The sequence below is a fragment of the Ruditapes philippinarum genome, unplaced genomic scaffold (assembly GCF_026571515.1).
Source record: "Ruditapes philippinarum isolate M1 unplaced genomic scaffold, ASM2657151v2 ctg2304_1_1_1_1, whole genome shotgun sequence".
NCBI classification, from domain to species: Eukaryota; Metazoa; Mollusca; class Bivalvia; order Venerida; family Veneridae; genus Ruditapes; species Ruditapes philippinarum.
In genome coordinates this window covers 58,582-81,818 of record NW_026867152.1, presented here as the reverse complement: position 1 = coordinate 81,818, position 23,237 = coordinate 58,582, and the positions used below count along the sequence as shown (strand labels likewise).

General features: G+C 32.1%; 1 long non-coding RNA gene and 1 other non-coding gene across 2 annotated transcripts; one reads left to right on the top strand and one right to left on the bottom strand.

The window, feature by feature from the left end:
• Positions 1–9,171: 9,171 nt before the first annotated feature.
• Positions 9,172–9,243, bottom strand: Trnap-ugg (transfer RNA proline (anticodon UGG)). The gene has a single exon. It is a non-coding gene; the product is annotated as a tRNA-Pro (tRNA).
• A 1,587-nt stretch (positions 9,244–10,830) lies between these two features.
• On the top strand, positions 10,831–13,821 carry LOC132735042 (uncharacterized). The gene is made up of 3 exons (XR_009626400.1): positions 10,831–11,303; positions 12,987–13,168; positions 13,756–13,821. It is a non-coding gene; the product is annotated as an uncharacterized LOC132735042 (long non-coding RNA).
• Positions 13,822–23,237: the final 9,416 nt, after the last annotated feature.

Here is a 23,237-nt window from a genome sequence, read left to right as displayed (position 1 = left end):
ACGGATATTAGAGTGTAGTTTAAAACGTCATAATTGGATTACATTATGTCTGGCTGTTCATGTCCAGAAATGAAAAAATGGAATTAGCTATATAAAAACAAGTATGTAATACTATGTTAGAAAGTGGACTCACGCAGTTCTTTCTGTCGATTTTAAAAGGGAGAAAGAAATTATTGTAAATATTTAAACAAATATGATTATACCTTAGACTATTAGTTAACCTATTAATTACAAGAAGTACAAAGCCTACTATAACGTTTTTCTAAGCGTCACCTACACCGGCGGTAGGAGGCCTTAAGCAGTAATCAGTACACGCAATATGTATATAAAGTAGTTCCAACACATTAAAGAAAGAATAGTATCTCATTAATTAATACAAGGACGCTACAATTTCAGATTAAAATGTCTGGCCTTTTGAAATTAAAATATACGCAAACAAATATCTAACTAGATAACTAAGGATTGAGGATGACAGTTTTGCGTCCGAGACAGAAATCCTTATTCACCTGACAATTTATAAAAGAGTTTTTTCTTCGTGCGTGGTAATTTAATAAGTGGATGATATTTTGAAAGTGTGATAAGTAAATTAGAGTAGCAGGTGTTTGACATTAATATAGTGATTTTTTTTTGTTTATTTCAATTTCAAATTATACTTTCAGAAAGCATTAGAATCATTTTCGTATTATATCCATCATGATACATGTCTTGTTGATCTTGTTTATCATATTTTAAGCCATACCAATATTACTATAGTATTCATAGACTTTCAGCTTAACTGGTGGTTGAAGACCTCCGCTTAGCCTCTTGTTATTAATTCCAGATATTTTTTTGAACATGTTTTGAATGGTCAAGCGTTGTTACTATCATTGGAATTGAATTGTATGTTATGTGAAACTTGGGTCATACGTGAATATGCCAACATATGTCAGCGAACTTTATCACAACAATATTACTGTCTTCGAATGATTTATTATACGCTGTCTCAGAGGATTGAAGAAGCATGTGCATAAATATCTTGTAAAACCATGTTTTCTCCCAATGTCAAATGCACTTAGGCAGCATAATCCTCATTCGTGATCATAATTGGATTATGGAGATTTTACAAAGCATATGTGACTTCGTTTACATCTGCAATCATCCACACATAAATCATAAGAAGATGCTTATGGTAGTTCTATACTTATATTTGATAATATACGCTACGTCTTTCACGAAGTCAAGGATTGGACTTGTTTTAAAGTCTTTTTTTAGGCCAATCATGTAATGTTTTTATCTTTTTAAAATCAAATTGAAAAACTGATTCTGCGTTACTTGTCCGTTCTAAAATGATATCATATACTAATGTCTAGTGTTTATTAGCATTTCTTACCACCTTGAAAAACCACTAGATTGTACTTTTTAGTATATAATAAAAACAATTTTCTTTTTTGTATTCTTTAAATTGAGTCCTTCTAGGTTAGAACAAAAAGATATTTTTATTTCTTGTCATTTAAATGCATCCATTTGCGGTTCTGAATTGACTTGTTTACAATCTGTCCTCAATATTAATCTTTGTCAATAAATGTCACTGACGCTAGTATCGATCAAACCATATAACAGCATGCCTTTACAACTGATTGCAAGTCCATAACTTTAAACCACTTGTCATCCATCACTGTAATGCAATAAAAGAATCTTACTCGAAATTATCAAAATATATTTTAATTTATGAATGTCTTCTATCTTTTTACCAATTTGACATATTTTCACAGATAATTGAATTACAAAATTACCATAAAGGAATACAAATGATAAATGTTTTAGATAGATGTCGTTAAGTCCCATAATATTTGATAATGAAGTTGTAAAAACAGATTTAAAGGGAACAAAGTGGGAGTCGTCTATTTCGTTTAAGAGTGATAAGCCCTTACTTTGCAAGATTAAAATCGAGAGCGGCGAGTTGTTACTTTTTTGTTAAATGCTAAGATCCCAAATGGTTAAATTTAATAGAAATTCTATGAAGCAATATAATTCTGCCTGAAATAAAGTAAGAAAACAGTTCATAGATAGTAGATAATTAGATGACTCCGAATCTTTTAAGCGTTATGTTGAATTCCACTCAATGTAATTAACAAACGTATTTAGTTTTTAGCCGATCTGTCTTTTGTAGCTAACTAATTGTAAAATACTTTTTTAACTGTCATGATTCTTTTGTTTCATTTAACTGTTTGCTAACTAATTGTAAAATACTTTTACGATGTAAGTGTATGTAGCTGTGTGTTTCATTAGGCAGCATTAATGTTTGTCCGTTTCTATTCATGGAACTTAATTATATAGTTCAGACCAAAATAACGTTAAGGCCAATTGCTAGGAGCGTACCAAACATAATAATATTCATTGTAAGCCATAACAAGGCCATGACCACTGTACCAGGTCCAGAGTGTCTGCATTTTCATCATCAGATTCCTGTGTAAGCTATTCTTTTAGTGACACAGGACGATTTTCTTTACCAAAGGTAGAAAGCTTTGGTAGAAAATCTTTTGCTTTTAATGGTATTTCACTATGGAACGGCCTTCCTCAAAATCTTAGAAATATTCAATCTTCCCACACCTTCAAGCATGCCATCAAAGCCCATTTAATGGCCATTTAATTTTAGTTTATTTTTCAATAGTATTTGAATCTTTTAATAGTCTTAATAGAGTCCCAGATTTTACTTATTTTTAAGTTTAAGCACAACACACATATGTCCTTTAGTAATTTACCCATTTTTAGCTTGCACCTTTAACGTCTTATAATATTTTTATTAAATTTTTACAGTTTGACTGACAATTTCTGTGATGCACTATTTCATGATTTATTGATGTGATACAAACTTGAACTAACTGTGATTTTAATGTGATACAAACTTGGACTGTGATATATTGTGATCTCAACTAAATTATTGCAATTTATGCCTTATTAGTAAAAGAATTTATTTCAATTTCATAAAAATTAACATGACTTTCTGTGTCATGCCTCCAATGTCAGGGACCACAATGGAAATAAGAGGAATCCTTTCCTCTTTTTTGTGTTATCCCTGGTATTGGTGGGCACTACATGGCTCATATATTTATATTTTGTCGTATACTTATGTCATGTGATATTTCTAGTCTCTTTAATATTTTGATTATTGTTATATGTATTGTATCATTATGCATCATTATGTCATTGCAATGTCATGTACACTTTTACCGAATAAAATTATTATTATTATTATTATTACAAGTTTAATGAAACAAATGTAGTGCTAACGTAATGAGCTAACGTTTTATATTGATATTTTTAACACGAATCAAAGTGTTTGCTTTATAAAGACAATTTTGTACATGTGTCTTATGTACAGACTCAATCAAACCGAGTCTGCAATTTTCTTGTAATTATGTTGTGATTAATGCTTCCGAGGGATCACTTTGTTTCCATTTTTTAGTATATTATGTAAAAATAAGGGCTATCATTGTTTTCACAAAAATATAAAACGAATCAGCATGCGTGTTATTGTTCTCTTTTAGTTTCTTTAACATAAAGGTAAAACAAAAGTGTAAGAGTGTAATGAAATAAAGGAACATCAGTTATTTTTGTTATATTTTTGTGAATTATAAACAATAACTACAGTTGACAAAATAAAGTTGTTAGAATCAACATAGGTCAAGACAAATAAAATTAAGAAATATAAAAACAACCCAAAAACGCACTTTTTATAATTTAATTGCCTAATTTATTTGCGCGGTATGACCAGTAATTAATGCATCAGTCCTCGGATGCCCCTTTTGAGACCCAAGAGGTAAGAGGTTCGGGGTTCAAAGGCAACCACCTTTACGAACTCTAACATACGCCCCTTTTGAAAACTGAAAATTGATACATGAAATTAGTATGTATGATTTATAAAGATGTGTTTGCATGACATTTGTCACGCAAAACATATCTGTCTAGACATGTTATTACTAAGCGATTTAACCTATCTTAAAAATTCAATAAGTACTCGGAGCGTCAAAACTGTATCTGGCATAGAAAACAAATCATTCATGTCACCAATTAAGATATATTCTTTAAGTATTATCGTGTAGCTACCGGTTTATTTGTTTGAACACTTAACACTTCAATTGTATATTCTTTTAATAAAATTTATCAAATATCAATATAATATTATTCAAAAAGGCACGTATTCAAACAATACACTATTCGTAATCATATGATTGCTTCCACGATACACAACATTTCGAGAAATAAAGTTATGTTTTAAAAGAACGTCTTATTTTTTATTTTAGGTTATAGAGTTGCAATATCAAACTTAGTTGGAACCAGTATCCTTTCAAATTGTGCAGTTTTAAATTGTCCTAAATTCGAGAAAAACTTAACAGTTACTACTGTGGATAAGTATTCCGCCAGGGCGTAAGGAATATCTTATGATAGAAGAGCTGTATCTACTTTAGGAAATCAATTTAGTTTGACAATAACAGTTTAGCGTCAAAATGATGATTCTTAAATAATTTAAAATTGAACCTTCAAATTTCATGAACCACCAATTTCGAATGCTTTTCACGAAATACAAGCACATAATACAATTTATTTCTCATTTAGGCACCATATGCTTGAATTTCGTTCTACCTAAGTATGATGTATGAGAGGTGAATAACCACGCTAGTTCCATTACATTATTCCTTGCTTTATGAATATAATTTTCTCTTTAAGATGTCACAAGCCAGACAATGGCGGCAATAGTATTCTTTAAAGTACAAATACTGTCTTTGTTCCAGTGAGGCGTTTGAAAGGAATGGAATATAGTTAATGAATACGTAGATTACAGTTTGTCTTTTAAAAGTGTCGATATAGTTTTAGTTTATGTAAGAAACGCTTTCTTAGTCTTAATATTCGTGTAAATAAAGGAATAAGCCTAATTTTTGATTAAAAAAGTCTTATTAACGAATATTTTTATTCCATATGACACAAAATATAATGATTATCGAGTATGTTTGTTGTACTTTAATAGCTTTGTAAAAGTGTCAACAGAAGACCCTCTGCAATTAGTATGTATCATCTTGCGGTCCTGTTTGTAGCACTTTGGATTCTCATTATAGTCAAGAAGAAAGGAGAAAAGAATATAGTTTATACAGAGAATAACTACTAGGTCAATTGCTAAGAGAGTGCCAAGAGTAATATTACTTCTGAATACAAGATACGTTTAATGAAACAAAGGCAACGATTAACATTACTTAATATTGAACTGAATACGATACCAAACACTTGTTTTAACAAGACGATCCATGGCAATTTGTCTTATTTAATAGTTAAAGACGAGATAACGCGTGTTTTGTTCAATGTTGTTGTGACTGTGGACACTATACAGACACACGATTTTGATTTATTACTCCGTATGTTTTTTTTTAGTGAGTCCTTTTAATTTTATATTTATGCTTAAAAGTTATTTAAATGAAGATACACTCTTTATAGTTTTGAAAAGTTAGAAATATGTATCAAGATACATGTTATGTCGATTTAAGGAGAAGTTATATTTTAGGCACACAAATCAATATAAGAATATATCTTGAAGCAAAATGAGTTGAAAATGTTATTTATGGAATTAGATTTAACGGAATCCATTTTCGATTGAGTGTGTTTGAAGTTATAAGATTATGGACATATCTCGGCGGTTTTCCTGAGAAAAGAATTTGAATGGAATAAAGGTCAAAATATAAGGATAGGATATTTGCAAAAACGAACTCCTCATTCATCAAGAATAAAATTATAATGAAAATAGGGCAGAATTCCACACAATTTATTTTTCAGTGATACTTGTGTTTCTTTTTGTAAACAACGAAAATGAAATGCAAGTACGCTTAAGTTAATATTTATAAATGTCAGCTTTGTATTCCAAACTCATACATGTCCGATTCTTGTAAGTGGTTTATAAATACTTTAAAAGAAATGTGTCTTTGTTTTTCAATTCCTCACACATGCAGTCGGAAACTGTAAAAATACTTTGAAAAATGATATTCAAACTTGACCTTTATTTCAAATTGATTAGATAATGTGTTCCATGTCTAACATTTTCTCGTTTATCTTCTTTTTCTTCACTACTCAATTGTCTGGATATAAATGTCTGCGAGATTAGCACAGCATCAATCATTATGTTTATGTGTTTGATTTGGCCCTTGTTAAACACTATTGTCAACAGTAATTGCGTCAAAAATCGTTGTGTAGTTAATATATCAAACCATACCCTGTCAAATGCTTACACAAAATCAATTATTCGTTTTATCTGCCACTGTATGGCATCATGATTTGGTTTGAGTTTCTTCAAGGACATGTTTGTATTTCTGACAAAGGTGCTACACCTACTAATTAATTATCGCAGTTGTTCTGAGATTTAACTCAAAAATAAATTAAATAAATATTAGTGTTCAAATTGTAGAGAATTAAAGTTCTAAAAAATAAATAAATACTATATGAGGAGTATATAGCATTATAATGGCCATTTAATAATATCTAGTTAAAAATATATCTTGGTTTGTAAAAGGAATTCATTTAACGTCATTTTTACTGGTGTTTTTCTCTGCAAATTAATTGCTTGGTCTGAGCAATGATATGTTAAGGGACTGTTCCAAACACAAACTGCTATAGACTTAAGAAAAATGCTTTAAATTTCTGCCAACAAAAGGCTATCAAGGTTCAAGTTTATTATTTTCCGAGTACTTTTTGTACATGTTTGTACAACAGCAGATGTCAAGTGTTGTGTGGCAGACGTAAGAGTTGCCCTGTTCTTCACTTCTGTAATGTTATATCTTCGGGATCATTGAGTCCAGTACGATTAAGTGTATAGAATCTAGTACCGCTCAAGCAGGTGCTAGGGGCGTTAGGGATGATACACTTTTTCATTATTTCTTATGTACAGATCCATTCCAACAAATCTGCAAATTTCGTGTTATTTTGCTGTTTTTAATGCTTTTGAGGGATTATTTTTTTTAGATATTATAACATTATTTAATGTATTCTTAATAATGATAAGTTATAAATCACGTTAATATATGCTTAGACATTTTCATTTCCATATTAAGACAATTTCTTCTACATTTCTTTTCTTTTTCTAATATGAATTAAAAAGTCGTTGTAGAGTGTTGTATTGCATCGTTACTTAATCAACTCTTCATTGTCTGTCGATGTTATTTTCAAGCAGCAGTAATTATATGCTATTCTTAAAATACATTCCAACAGTGAATGAAAGCCACTGTCTGTAATTATTTTTATATTACGTTTGTGATTATATAAAATAATTAGATTTATGCAATATAAATTAGCTTACTTACAAAACGTTTATCAATTATTCATAGGTTAACCAGCAGCGTCACAATTTTAGAAAAAAAAATGATATTGGAATAACATACTGATAAAACGGCTTCACTTGCTTGTTAATCATATTTTTTTTTATATTAACTTAATATCTGAAGTGGCTGAAAGTAAATGTCTGTCGGATTAAAAAAGCATCAATCATTCCATTACTTTATTTGATTAAGCACAGGTTTAACGCTGCTGTCAACAACATTGTGTCATTTATCGTTGTGTATTGAAATTATCATTAATCAAAACACGAGCTGTCCATTTTCGTTATTCAAATATCTGTCAATTATTCCTCACTGTCACTGCATAGCAAAATGATGTTTTTATATATATGTTTGATAAGTAAGCGTAGCAGAGAAAAGGTGTTGTTTTATAGACAACTTAATGTAACTGAAACAAATGTCTTTTTTGACTAAATGTTGAATTCTGCTTAAGCCGGTGTTAGGGGGCGTGGGCGTTAACTTGCACTTTTCAGTACCTTCCATGAACAAGCTCAATCAAACCAAGCCTGAAACATTTTCAATTTTGTCGTTTTGGGCCTTCTTTAGGGATTCCGTTTTTCTCTATTCTTTAAGTGTGTCTGTCAAATTCATTAGTTATATATACCAACCAAATTAATTAAACGAAGATAATTATATATAAAGGAAACAACTTTGAATTCGGAAGCTTTAGAAATAATTTAATATATTTTTACTTGTGTCCATTTAGATTTTTACTTGTGTCCATTAAGAGAGCTTTTTTTACATTTGTGAGATATGAATTTTATAGATGAATTTTATAGATGACCATTTAAAGAGGGATCAAAATGTCTGATTAATTCAAAAAAGCCATTTTGTCATGTTTGTTTGTGTAATACAAGTATTTACATTTTAGCTGGAGAAATAATATTTTTCTTGAGGAATTTAAAAAAAAAAACGCCTAGAGAGAGGTTTTCAAAAAGCAGACTAGGTTTTAACTTATTTTGTTAATGTTTGCAAGATTCACAAGTTCATTGAAAACGCTGAAACAACTTGACCTCTTCATTTGTATAAATAAACCTCAATATTATTCTCAAGTGACGGTGACGTAAAACCTACGCTTGGTGATGGTTTTTAAAATCAGAAGAAAGTTTATCAAAACACTTTCCGAAAATGTTTGCTAATTAAATGATGTAATATATCATCTCACCTCGCCTCAATCTCCCGGAAGGCAGAGCATAAAGTCCGTTCTTCCGTCCGTTACACATTTTACATTATAACACCATTAACCATATTTTTCTTATGGTTAAAATATCTTTGATATGTTTCTCTTGTTGTAATGATAAAGGAATAATAACTATTAAAATGATACTTTTAGCGAAGTTGCGATTCTTTAAGGTTTATAAAGGGAAGAAAATATAAACATTGAAATTGCTGAATTGTTCGTAAAAAGTTGGGCTCGTCCGGGATTTGAACCAGTCTGTTGCACCCAAAGCGAGAATCATACCCCTAGTCCAACGAACCAATCAAATGTGTCAAACCGAGTGAAGTTTATTTTATGGATTAACCCAATGAAATTTAAATATTAACATTTCAATATTGAAGTAGAAATGTTTGTATTATATGTTTTCTATACTATATTGTTAAAGAAAAAGAATATGATTTAATTTTGGAGGTCCGAACCGTTTTCATTTAACTCATAAAATGTTTCGTTTAAACAAAGTGTATGTTATAGGTTGTAAAAGTGTAAAATATATATTATTTAAAGGACGCAATAAAATTTCGTTTCATAGAAAATTAAGACAGATTACATGTTATGGATTTTATGACTTGTACGATAATATTAAAAAAGTAGAAAAAATAGGGGCTCGTCCGGGATTTGAACCCGGGACCTCTCGCACCCAAAGCGAGAATCATACCCCTAGACCAACGAGCCACACTTGAGAAATAAACATTTGATACTTGACAGTACAATATAGATTACAGTACGTTGGCGGTCTCATATATAACGTCCGCAATTAATGTGAAAAAGATAAGGCGGTATTTAATACTGCCTTGTATATAGAACGACGTTAATCAATAATTATGAATAGCGTGTGCAAATAGTCGAATACCTTTAAGTTATATAATTTTATGTTTATAATTATTAATGTTAGTTTTTCCGTTATATTAAATATATATCCTTAAAAATAGAACGCGATAACAAACTCGGCTAATAAGATATAAAGATAATGGAAAAGAAGAAATGTCCATTTTAAAGCACGTTTGTCAGCATTAATTTAACAAAACATGCTACAAAAAAAACGTATTTTAATTATTATCCGCATGTACAGTCTTAAACCAGCTACATTAGTATTTAGGTATAACTGAGCGTGCAACATTTTCAATTTTGTCGTTAAGGGCGTTCTTCATGGATTCCGATTTTTGTCACATTTACATTAAAGTTAAATTTCACTCTGATCATATTCAAACCTATATTACCCATTCAGTGCCTGAATATTTGCCATGCGCAAAACAGATTATCCCCCTTGCAATACTAGGTTGTAAAGAAAAGGGCATGTTAGTAAATAAAGAACTGAATCAACAATATATTTACAGGACAGTTCTTTTGTTGTTATTTACTTGGAAATGATAAGCGTCTTATCGATTCCAACCAGATGACCTTTGTATCGAAACAAAAATAAAACGCTAATTTTTTGTCCGGTAAATTGATAATCCGGTAAATATTTCAACAGTACAGTATAAATATTATGACGGCCGGTGTAAGGAAACACAATGTTATTTGTGTTTGAATGATCAGTAAATGACCTTATTTTAAAAACATAATTAACTATATACAGCATATAAATTTTGACACATGTCGTTTGCATTCTTTTATAAATTCCTTAAATAAGACATTCGGCTAGCGCCTTTAATCACACACATGTCATTGTGACTTTATTTTGCAGTATATCCCTACGTAATCTATATGACTATTACTAATATTTCTTGTATAATAATATTAAGGATATAATACAATGTAATAACGAAATTTGACTCAGCACAATGATAGTACTGAATATTTTGCCCTTGGAATATTGTCTTTCTAGCGTGATCTATGTTTTTTTGCATTAAATGCCGGGTAAATTGGCGGCTTAGACATTGACTAACAAAAACGCAGATATCTTCATAAAATGGTAGAAAGGTCTCAATAATAAAGGTAAGGCAAAAGAAGTATGTGATGTTAAATGTGTTGACCTTAAAATTATTTGTCTATCTGAGAGTTTACATAATATTTTAAGATAAACACGTTGGTATCATCAAGTAAAGAAAAACACAATTAATATAAAAAAATCAACGAAAAGTTGTATTAATCAGAACTGATATATGTTCATTTCAATAAATAGGAAATCTGGTCCTGTTTACAAAGTATAATGATCTTATCTTGATAGATATATTATCATTCAAAGAACGCTTTTTAAATTTCAGAAATTGACATAATTCGTTCTTTTCAGCTTCTATCGGAAACTAAATATAGAACTAACCCAGCAAACACCTGACGTCGATCCAACGTTGGATATATATTGGATTTATGTCACGACGTCGGAAGCCCTAATTCCAACGTCTGTACAACGTCGGAATTGCGACGTCGGATAGAAACATAAATAGACGTCAATGCGACGTCGGATTTAGGTTAGATTAAGGTCGGCGTTCTTTTGGAATAGTTTCGCTGCAGTAATCGCCCTTTGTTCTAAATTATGACCGCGCCAGGTGTCGTTTGAAATATTATTTTTAGTTGCATTTCAAAATTAATTCCTACTTTACTTTTTATTTGAGTCAATTACAAGTGCAATTGTTTTTTGAAAAAAATACATTTAAGGGTGTAATCGATAATATACAAACTTAAAAAAAAAATAAATACAGATATTATCCGAGATTCAAAACGAGGCTACCAAAACCGCGTGTACGAATTTAAAAGAGAAAGAATTGGTTCACGAAAATAAATATTAAAAGCAAGTGAGTTCCCATTTAACTGTTGTTTTTTTGTGAATTTATTTAAGGGCCTTTGGTGCCTAGCATTACAAATTCTACAAATCTGAACATGGTATCCGTCAATATGCATATGTGTATGATACAAATTTAGTAACGATTCGCCCCTTTCTCGATTCGCTCCTCTCCCTCATAGAATCTGGATTTACCACTGTTTTAATCTCACTACACCCTTGTTGATAATGATTTCGCCATTGATTTAGATACTCTATATTTAACGGTTTTGAACTATAAAACTGATAAATTTTAGGAAAAAGACTAGGAAATTATAATGATTTTGTTTCACCTTAAAAATCAAAAAGGAAATTTTAGTGAAGAAATTTAATTGATAAAAACAAAGAACTATTAAGTGTACCTGATATGTCTCTGATAAAAAAAGATTATCGGTCATTTTCAGTACCAGTTTTTTTCTTTTTTATTTTCAACAATGGCAATAAATATGTTTGTATACAGTGATTTTTTTACCCAAAATTTACAGCCTGTATAAGGTAGTCCTAAATATTATAAGACCTGACGTAACACTTTTTCAGGTTTTTTATTCATTTATATTGATATTTACGATTTTTTATTTTCACGTAACGTCAGGTCTTAACCACGAACTGCATGCGGCCATAGTGTAAAAAAAGCATTTTTTCCGGGGGAAATGATATTTTTCGGCGAAAAACAAGATACTGCCTTTATAAGATAAATACTTTTTATGTAAGTTAACACAAAAATATGCAAGAAAACTCACAGTCATAAGTTGCTATATCCATTTATTCCGACAGATACATAAATCCACTTCGTGTTGACCTCATTTTGTGGAAATCCCCATATGCAATTACGGTCACGTGGGTGATTCCCAAACACGTGGGGACGAAGTTTTTTATGGACGAAAATTTTTTCCCGATAAGAAACCCAAAACCAGTATTAGGAAAAATAAATCATTGTCATTGATATTATATATGTTTTTTATTCATTAAAACAGACGACAGAGACTTTTTGCAAAAAAAAACTGTTCCCGCGTAAAATTTTTAAAAAAATTGCGCGGGCGAAAAAAAAATTTCGTCTACAACATGTAAAATATTTCGGCAAGTTTATCTTACACCACAGGAACCTGGTATCCTATCCATATAACACCAAAAATCGCCCTACACACTCAATGACCCGATGTAACTGACCAGCATCCATATACGTTTTTCCTTCTCCTGAAAGCCATTGCGTGACGTCATCCAAAGTGAAAGTAAATTGGTGTAAACTCCGTACAACCGGTTATCGGGCCGTAAGAACTCTGAATGTAAAGCAGATGTCGCAACCAAAAAAATTTTTTTGGCTTTAAAAGGCCATAGTTTTTTGTATTGACATGATCTCATGGAACAGGAAAAACACATTACATTACAAAATTATTGATGCAGGTGTTCTGAAAAAGTGCAAAAATATTGTATTTTCGCAAAAATACTGTGGAAAGTTTCTAGGAATACAGTAATAACTTGATAAGGACAACCATTCGGTTATTTGAATATTTTTTGGGTGGAAAGCCATTATTGCATATGAAGATTTAAACTTGAAGGTAACAAATGACCTGATATAAAAGGAACAGGAAAATATTGTGGTTTTTGAGAGATGATTAATTTGAAACTTATTATGATGGTTTCATATTTTCAATTTCAGAATTCCAAAAAAAAGTTATGTATATGTTGGTAGAAATTAGAAATGAGGTGGTAGCATTAAAAGGCCGTCGTCAGGCACCACCGGATGAAGAGACTGACAGCGGTATTGGACAGGCCAAGACCTTGGATGACTTCTATGAAACTGAAGAGTTGATAAAAAATGCAGAGGAAAGAAGGCGTTTAGTAAGTGTGTTTTTTCAAGTTAGTTGTTATTTTTCGTGAAAATCACATATTTTTTTTTTGGAAAAAAAAGATAGTCCTGTTGCTTTGACAAGTATAGGAACACTAAAATTTAACAGATTTCCATGAAAATTAGTGTTATGAGTAAGAATTAAATGCAACATGCAAAACCAAAGAGAAAAAATTATTCTTATGATATAGTGTTGAATTATCTGCCCTTTGAAATTGCTCCAAATAGGCATATTAATCATATTCAAGGGCAGATAACTCAAAAACAAGCACGGTGACCCCCAAATTTTTTCCCCTCAAAATGTTTGTAATATTATCTTACATCATGCAAAGTTTAAAGAACTTCTGGGCATAATTTTTCCCTATATGTCTATATGAAAATATTTTTTTATACAGTTGTTCTACCTTAACAAGTGTATTATATGACTGAAAATGGAGCTTATGTTTAGATGCATCTTAAAATTGTTGATTTGATGTACTGGTTTAGTTTCAACTTAAAAGGAATATTGATCTTCACGAACCATTTTTCTAAGATTTATGGTAAAGATATTTGTTATTTTTATAATTAACTTTGTTTGCAGGTGCAGAAACTTTCATTGGTTGGAGGTGTGAATGTGAAAGATAATGTTAAACGGATTATGGAAAAGTAAATTAATTTTTTTTTAAGGTTGTTTCATGCACAGAAAACCAGATGTTGAATGAATAAGTTGTAAAGCAAATGACATACATATATTACTCGTACTTGTAGCTTTAAATCTGTTAATCAACTCAGATACAAAACAATTTCAGGTGTTTACTTTACAGTTAAAAGTTTATATGATAAAAATGTTTGTATTCATGAATAGTACTTTCGTGTACTGTATAAGTGGAAATATTGGCGGGGATTTTATTTTGGCTATATTGGCGGTTTTTGAAAATCAGCCAATTCTAAATCCCGTCAATTTATATGACCGCCAAAAGCAATTTTAATTTAAATATCAAATACTTTCGTAATAATGTGTTCGTAGGAAACTGTTGTCGAATGTTTTACTAACCCAATAAAATGGTTATTTAAAATTTGTCGGGGAAAACCCCCTTTTAAAAACCGTTAAAAAGGAAAAAGGGTTTTTTCTAAAAAAAAATGATATTTCAAAATCAAAAAATTCATTCTTTTTACTGTGTATTGTATTTTAATTATCAGGGGAAGTTTTCACAACAAACGTATCGGGTTGGGATATTCTTTTGGTTTTTAACTTTTTGATATTTTCTATTGAAGTTAGTGGGTAGAAAAAAGTTAAACAGTTTTTTAATTTGGGCGGCGGGGGAAAAATTTATTTTTTTGGGGCTTTCCCTTTAAGGGGCCCCAAATAAAAAATCCCCCAAAATCAAAAGCCCTAAAAAAATCCCAAATTATTGGGACCCCCAAAACTGGTTTTTTTACAGTTTTTGTAAAAAAACGTTTTAATTTCAGTTGAAAGGGGCATTTTTTTCTGTTTTAGGGTGATGTCAAATGATGTTATGTCAAAATTTTAATATGAAAAGGAAATCGGCAAAAGATGTCTTTGAGAGAAAACTGCTCTGGTTAAAGTTATCAAGGTAAGTAATTTGATAAAAAAAATCATAATAATTTTTCTCTATGCTGGTGTCGTTGGGGGACTGAACTTATTTGTAACCTGCATTTTACATGTTTTATGCTTGCAGTCTGCTCAAAATTTGATTAATGTTGTGGTGCATGGAGATGAGAAAAGTAGACTTTGTCACGTTAAAAGAAATGTCTACAAATTGGAATTATACATATCTTAACCCAACTTATAATATATCAAAACAGCACTGTTTAGGTTCAAAATAAAAAGATATTTTTGGACAAGGGTATTGGTTACAAAAGGTGATGTTTATTACTAAGTGTATTTTCCTTTTTTGTTTCAGCATGTGCATGAAAACTTTACCATGTACAGAGCAGGATGTTGATGTGGCAATTAGGTTATTGTCTTAAGTATGCCCAGACAGACGTGGAGGAGGTGGGCGAAAAAACAGGCAACACTGGCCCTGAACATGAACCAGAAGATGAAGAACCTTTCAGACTTTAAAATTTGTTAGCCAGACATACTTATGTATTTTTTGAAGTTTTCATTTTAAGCTACAAGTTTAAAGTTTTTAGTTCTTAAGCTATGAATTCAGTCATATTTATATTTAAAAAAAAAACTTATTTTTTTCTTTTATTTTTTTACAGACATGAAATTGGGAAAAATTTAATTTCAAAAGGATTTATTAAATCTACAATTTTTTTTAGGTTTTATCTCATGAAAACAAAATGGGTAGTGTTTAAATTCATTCTGTTTCATTCAGATTTTATATAGTTAACCAAAATTTAAGCCATTTTTGATTAGAAATTCTGCAAAAGTTTTTAAGCTCAATTCATTTGGGAAAAACTGACATCTCTTTTGGGGAAAATTGACTAAATTTTGGGGAAAATGGACATATTTTGCAATTGGGAAGCAGCTGGTATAAGGCTGTAAATTTTAGGCAAAAATCACTGACATTACAGGTATTACATGGATTGTCAGTAATTAAACATTTCTTTTTAACTTTAAGTCTAAGTTTGCTTATTGAAAATCTGTCTTCTTGTCTTGAAACATGCTGATTTAAAGCAAAATTTAACCATTTATTTTTGTCGTATTCAGTTGCAGTATTTTTATGCTCCTATAGGGCAGCATATACATACAGGTGCCAAATTAATGTAATGATATGAAAATAAAAGACTTAGAGCAATTGACAGAGATTATGCATAATTTTGAACAGGAAATCAAATTTTAAAGGCCATATTTTCTTAATTTAAACATGGCGGTCAATGGGACGCATACTTTTAAAATTTGTAATTTACTTTTCATCCAACAAAGTATTAAAGATATTTTCAGTGTCACAGTCTTTTATTTTCATTCCTCATTTCATGTCAAGGCACATTATTTTAGCTTTTAAATGAAATTAGTTTCATGAAATTTACTCTCTAAATGTCTTGGATGTGAGTGTTTTAGAAATGATGGAAAATACATGCAAGTCTATGGGAAATTTTGTTGTGAGGACATTAATTTGGCACCTGACTGTAGTTTATCGCATTGTCCACCGTCCCTCCGCCTGACCTACCTTGTCTGCTGGGGGGGGGGGGAGGGGGCTCTGTTGCTGAGTGGTTAAAGTCTCTGACTTGCAATCACTTGCCTCTCACCACTGTAGGTTAGACCCGGATTTTTCGGTTTCTTTCTTGGGGGAAAGCTATCCAGCTGTTATGGAAGGTGGGGTGGTATTATCGGGTGCGGGGCTCGTCCCTGAAAATGCAGGGGAGGGGCACCTGGTGTCTTCCTCCACCTGAAAGCGGGAAATTTCGCCTTTAAGCCTTCACTGTGTTGGTGCGACGAAAAAACCAAACCCCAAAAATAAAAAAATTTTTTTTGTTTTACTTTTTTTTTGCAGGGGTAAGGGGTTGGGTTTGTCGGGGTTTAATTAAATTAAATTACCCTTTTTTAGATTGTTTATACATTTTTTGTTGTGTTGCTTTTATTTTACTTTACAATACTTGTGTGTGTTTTTTTTCAGGGGTTTGTACCCATTTTTTCATTTAAATATTTTTTTAAATTAAATTTCGGGTTTACCAGTGTCACATATGTTGATTTTTTATTTTTTAAAATTTTTCAGAAATATAAGGTCAGATTTTGTTGTTTTAATCAGTTTACAGCTATTTGTTTACACTTTGGGTAAAACTTTTCAACATGTTAAAAAAATTTGGCAAAGATAGTATGCATGACACTGAAAATTGAAAAGTCAGGCAAAAGTAGATTAAGATACTGGTAAAAACATGTAAGTTTTGTTGATTGTCTTTAAAATAAATCGCCCTTGGAAGGTCTATTTCCAACTGCATATTGTAATTCTTTCGGTTATTTGGTAAATATCATGTAAAAATCATATTGTGATGTTTTTTGAGTTTTTTTAGCTTGACTATATAGTCCCAGCTATAGTACTCACTTTTTCGTCGGCGTTGCACAAAATGTTAATTTTTTTTTAACATTTCAAATATCTTGTAAGTCCTTCAAGATATTGCTTTGATACTTTGAATACATGTTTACCATCATGACCCCAACCTGTATACAAGAGTAGATAACCCTGTCAAGCATTTTGACTAAATTACGCCACTTTTTCGACATAGAATATTTCTTACACATAACGCTATTATTATACTATCAAGCACTGAGAATAGTCGAGCCCGCTGTCCCTCAGACAGCTCTTGTTTTTGTTGCAGGCACTTTTCACAATATTGTATCAGTCAAATGTTTTCACGAGAAGCTTTAAATAAAATCTGTCTTTTAATTATAACTGGACCTGATGATCACAAGTGAAGATGTATGTGTGTATATATTTATTTTTCATTTTTAACGTTGATGCAACAGTTATACTCAGGAGTATTTTTATGCCCCCCTCTTTTGAAAAAGTGGGGGCATATAGTTGTGTGTGTGTCTGTCTGTCAGAAAATTTTAACCTTGGCTATAACTCTGAAGTCTTAAATTTTTACTTACAGCCTCCAAACTTCACATGTGGATGCACCTTGGTGAGCTCTACGGGGTCAAAAGTCAAGGTCACCGTGACCCCAAATAGGCAAAATTAACTTTGCTCATAACTCTGAAGTCTTTCTATTTACAGCCTTCAAACTTCACATGTATATGCACCTTGGTGAGCTCTACCCCCAGACCCCATTAGGGGTCACGGGGTTCAAAGGTCAAAGTCACCGTGACCCCAAATAGGCATAATTAGCTTTGGTCATAACATAGAAAATCATTCATCCAACGCTTTCTTATTTCACATGTGTTTGTATCTTGATGAGCTGTACCTGCCATACCACCCTTAGATGTCACTGGGTCAAAGGTCAAGGTCACTGTGGTCTTTTTCATAAATCTATAGCATTGAAGTTTTTTTTTTCTGACAACCTCCAAACTTCATACCGTATGTGGATGCACCTTTGTGAGCTCTACCCCCGACCTCATCAGGGGTCACGGGGTCAAAGGTCCAGGTCACCAAGGGGGCATTGTGTTTCTAAAACACATCTTGTTGTTTCTTAAGGAGGCTTGCTACAGTTTCGATTTTCACAGCGTGTTGTTCTCGTGCGGTATAACGAAAACACACTTATATCCTATTATATCCTATATTTATGCAAGGATTCCAATGAAACTTCACATAAATGTTTACCACCGTAAGATCTAGTGTTAGACACATGTACCAGGTCCCTAGGTCAAAGGTCAAACTTAGAGGTCACAGGAAAATCTTTTCGGCATTTTTGCTGATGCACGTAGTTCGTGACATACAATTTGGCACCTATTTGTCGTTATATCAAGTTTTTTGCGCTTTCCTCATAGTTCACCTAACAGGGTATGATTTTGCCATGTTTTCATGTGTTTTTAAGCACGAATGGTATACCTTACTTAAAAATCGGGCTACAGCAACAAATGTATAACATCGCGTACAAGATGATTTGACTAAATTTGTCATATACACTTGTATCGGTTTAACATTCGTGCTTAAAAACACACGAAAACATGCACTGTTTAGGTAAACTATGAGGAAAGCACAAAAATAACTTGATATAACGACAAAAAAGGTGCCAAATTGTATGTCACAGACTACGTGCATCAGCGAGAAATGCCGAAAAGATTTTCCTGTGACCTCTAAGTTTGACCTTTGACCTAGGGGACCTGGTACACGTGCGCAGCACTAGATTTTACAGTGGTAAACATTTATGTGAAGTATATGTGAATATATTTTTGTATTTGTACACTGCTGAAGTAACATTTTAAATTGAATAAAATTATTTGATTGACTAATTTTTATATTTTATTTATTCTCTTTGTCCTTGGTTTATCCAACTTCTCTCAATGAGCTGGCTGTTAACACACATGTATGTTCTGCATACACGGATGTTGGAAATTGGTTGGATATAGGTTTGAAACTGGTCTGATTTTCGTTGGAAACTGGTTGGATTCACGTCCGAAATTGGTCTGATTCACGTTGGAAATTGGTCGGATTCACGTTGGAAATTGGTCGGATCTAAGTTGGATATTGGTTAGATTCCGACGTTGGATTGACGTCGGTATCCGACGTCTAACCAACTTTCATATCCAACCAAAATCCGACGTCTATCCAACGTCGGGGTCCGACGTCTACACAACGTCTACCCAACGTCATTTGTTTGCTGGGAAACAACTGTAAAATGTTTTATGTCTTCTTTTAGGCAATCACCACTTGGTTTATGCATTTTCTCAAACTCAAATTAATGATTCAGTCAATAGATGTATTTATCTGTCCGACAATGATTTCATTTGTTTATATTTAAATGCAAAAATGATTATTTCATTGATTTTACAACACAAAATCAAATAAAATACAATATGACAAGTGACTAGTATTTAAAAAGGATCAGATGTGGATTGATGTCACTGTCCTATTGGTTATTTATAACGGATATTAGGGTCTAGTTTAAGATGTCATAATTGGATTACATTAAGACTGGCAATTCATGTCACGAAAACAAAAATAGAATTAGCTATTAGAAATACAAGTATGCAATACTATGTTTAGTGGACTCACGCAGATTGTTCGCGTCGATTGTAAAAGGAAAATGAACAACAAATTATTGTAAATAATTGAAAAGAAATATCATGATGCCCATTAGTTTACCTAGAGAAAATAATTTAAGCCTACCATTATATTTTTCTAAGCGTCTGCTACACAAGCGGTATGAGTCCCTTTAGTGTAATATGTACTGGCAATACTTCTATATAATTATAGGAAAAAGAGGATAGTATCTTGATAAGCAATATGAACACGCTAGAGTTTCACATTAAAAATGTCTGGCCTATGGAATTTTAAATACGCAAACAAATACTAGTATCTGACTAGACAATTTAGTAATGGTTTTATCGAGGATGACAGTTCGCGTTACAGGAGATCCGAGACAAATAACTCCTTATTCACCTAATAATAATTCAAGTATCAACTTATAAGTTATATATTTCTATGTGTGTGGTTAGTAATTAATAACTTGATGTTTTTTTGAAAGTGAAGGTAGTAAAGTAATTACAAAATGTATACCTATTGCTCATAAAGTAGCAGATTTTGACACAAATTTTATTATAATAGTGATTTTCCGTTGTTCATTTCCATAGGCAATTTTACTTTTAAAAAGCATTTAATCAAAAATCATTTTTGTATTATATTTGCCAGTACATGCCGACGGTCTAGTATTCATATAGCGGCTTTCAGTTTAGTTTAAACTTTATTTATTCAATAAATTGTACATAAATGACATTTACAAACATTGCACAACAATGTAATTCAGACTGGATTGGAAAACAAGTAAAACAATATTTATATCAATTCCTCTCCAGTAAAAGTAATTTTCAAGATAAAGATACAAAAATGTTGCGGTTAGATGTAAGCTCTTTGAATGTACAACAAAGAGTAAGAGAATAATTGATTGTTGAATTATCACTGTAGAGAAACTAAGGTAAATTATGGTGAAATGCTAAAAGAAAGGACGAATGTAAGGAAAGGTATGATTGAATATATCGGAGTTTAATAATTAAGATTAACATGTAAGGAAATATGAGCGTACGGAAAGACCAAGTTTATTCACACTGATAGTAATTCTTACAAAAAGCGCTTTGATTGTGGACATTCTGAAAGAGGGTTTTGTTTTCATCAGAAGAGAGATGTTCGTTGCCGTAAAGAAGATTATTTACTGTAGCCGGACAATTTAAATTAGTGAGAAGTCTTTCGCGTATATTTCTGTATTTGGTACATTGCAATAAGAAATGAGATACAGTTTCTCTCATTCCGCATGTGCATGTTGGACTTTCCACAATAGACCTTCTGAACAGATCCTCATTCAATGAACTACATCCTAATCTTAATCTTGTGTGAAGGATTTGATCTTTACGTGTGCCTGTACTATAGTAAGACGGTGGTCTTTTGATATTCAGGGTTATTTTGGGCTTGAATATGTTTAAAGTTGGACTAGATCGAAGAGTTTCAGGAAGAGAATTCCAGGTGCGAACAGTAGAAGGTAGAAATGATTTTGAGTATCAAAGTGTTCTGGTTGGAACTGGAGTTAAATCGTCAATGTGTCTAAGGTTATATGTACTTTGTTGGGTGGGAAGATTTGAAAGATAAGAAGGTGATATATGTTTTTTCATCTTAAACAATAAGATTAATTTGTGTTTATTTCTTCTATTTTCTAATGATTCCCACCCAAGTTCACTGATGAGTTTGTTAATATTACACAGTTTTGTAGCGCCTGCGACTATTCTAGCTGCTTCATTTTGAACGGATTCTATTTCCTTATTTAGTTCGTCAGTTAAGTTATCCCAGACTACATCAGCATATTCAAGAAGTGGGCGGACGAATGAATAATACATGCGTTCTAAACTTATTCGTGATAAAAGAAATTTAAAACTTCTGAGTAGTCCTATTCTTTTCCAGGCCTTATCAAGTAATAGATGAATATAGGTTTTCCAACGGGCATCATGAGATAAAGTAACACCAAGATGTTTATGTGATTTGACCTGAGATATTGGTTTAGAGTTATAACTAAGTGTAGGATGAGACGGTTTAGATAATTTCCTTGAAAAAGTAATTGTTTTTGTTTTTTCTGGATTAAAAGAAACAAGCCAAGTTTTGGCCCAAGAATGTATCCGATCTAAGTCTGAGTTAAGACTGGTTGCTGCAGTAAGTGGGTTATCTACGACTATATACAAACTCGTGTCATCCGCAAAAAGTTTGATGTTAGAATATATGTCATTTACGATATCATTGATGTAAACAAGAAACAAAAGGGGACCAAGAATTGAACATTGAAGGACACCTGCGGAGATAGAAAATTCATATTTATTTCATACTGTTTTTTCATCTCCTTTAAAAGGAGCATACGAAAGCCACGAACACATTCTACACTGTCAAATAACTTTATAGCGGCGGCCCACTTCACTTACGTCCTCGAATATCCACCATGATATCAGCCACTAATCCACTATCACGCTGCCGTCTTACTTGTACTACCTTCGACTCTTTTACAATCGTTTACCAGATCTACTATCACAAACAAAACATACCATATAAAGACCTGCTTACATTCTTATTTCTAAATCTGCTGCTACCATTGTCTGGTGATATACATCAAAATCCTGGTCTAGTTCCTTCTAACGAATCTTCTCTGTCATCACTTTCTGACTCCTCTTACCAACAAACCACCAGTTGTTGTCTTAGCCATGCTCAAAGTCTTAAGCCAAAGTTAGATAGTATTGAGATCGAGGCCCAACAAAATGATATTCTTGTATTTACGGAAACCTGGCTTTCTCCTTATACTCCCGACGAAGACGTCAGACGAACTTAAGCCTCCCATATCGTTGTGATAGAACTGCAAGAGTGGGTGGGGGCGTCGCAATATATGTTCGAGATGGGATAAACGTTGAATTTCGACAGGATCTCCATATTAACAGGCTTGAGGCAGTTTGGGTTGAAATTATTATTCACTCCAAAAAACTTCTTGTCGACCACCTGACTCAAACAATGAATACTTGCAACTCCTGGAAGAAAGTGTCGACCGCGCTTTCTTTGTACAGACATATGACACAATAGTTGCAGGTGATTTCAATATCAATACCTAGACATCATCCTCAAATAAGAATACTAGACTTATTGAATCCTATAATGCAGAACAACTTATCACCTCTCCAACGCACTTCACTGAACATTCTTCTTCTTTGATATACCTCATATTTGTTAAGTACCACAAAATGTTATCACTAGATTTGTAGCCGATCCCTTTATTCCTGATCTCACACGTTTTCATTGTCCTGTTGTAGCAGTCCTAAAATTAAGTAAACCAAAGCAGAATAATTTTAAGAGACGTATTTGGCTATATGATAAAGGGGATTACGACACTTTCAGATTGATTGATAAAGGTCGTTGACTTCGAGCCACAAGTACAATAACATAAGTTAAAATATCCATATATTACCAAAGGTTTCACTTACAATACAATTGAATT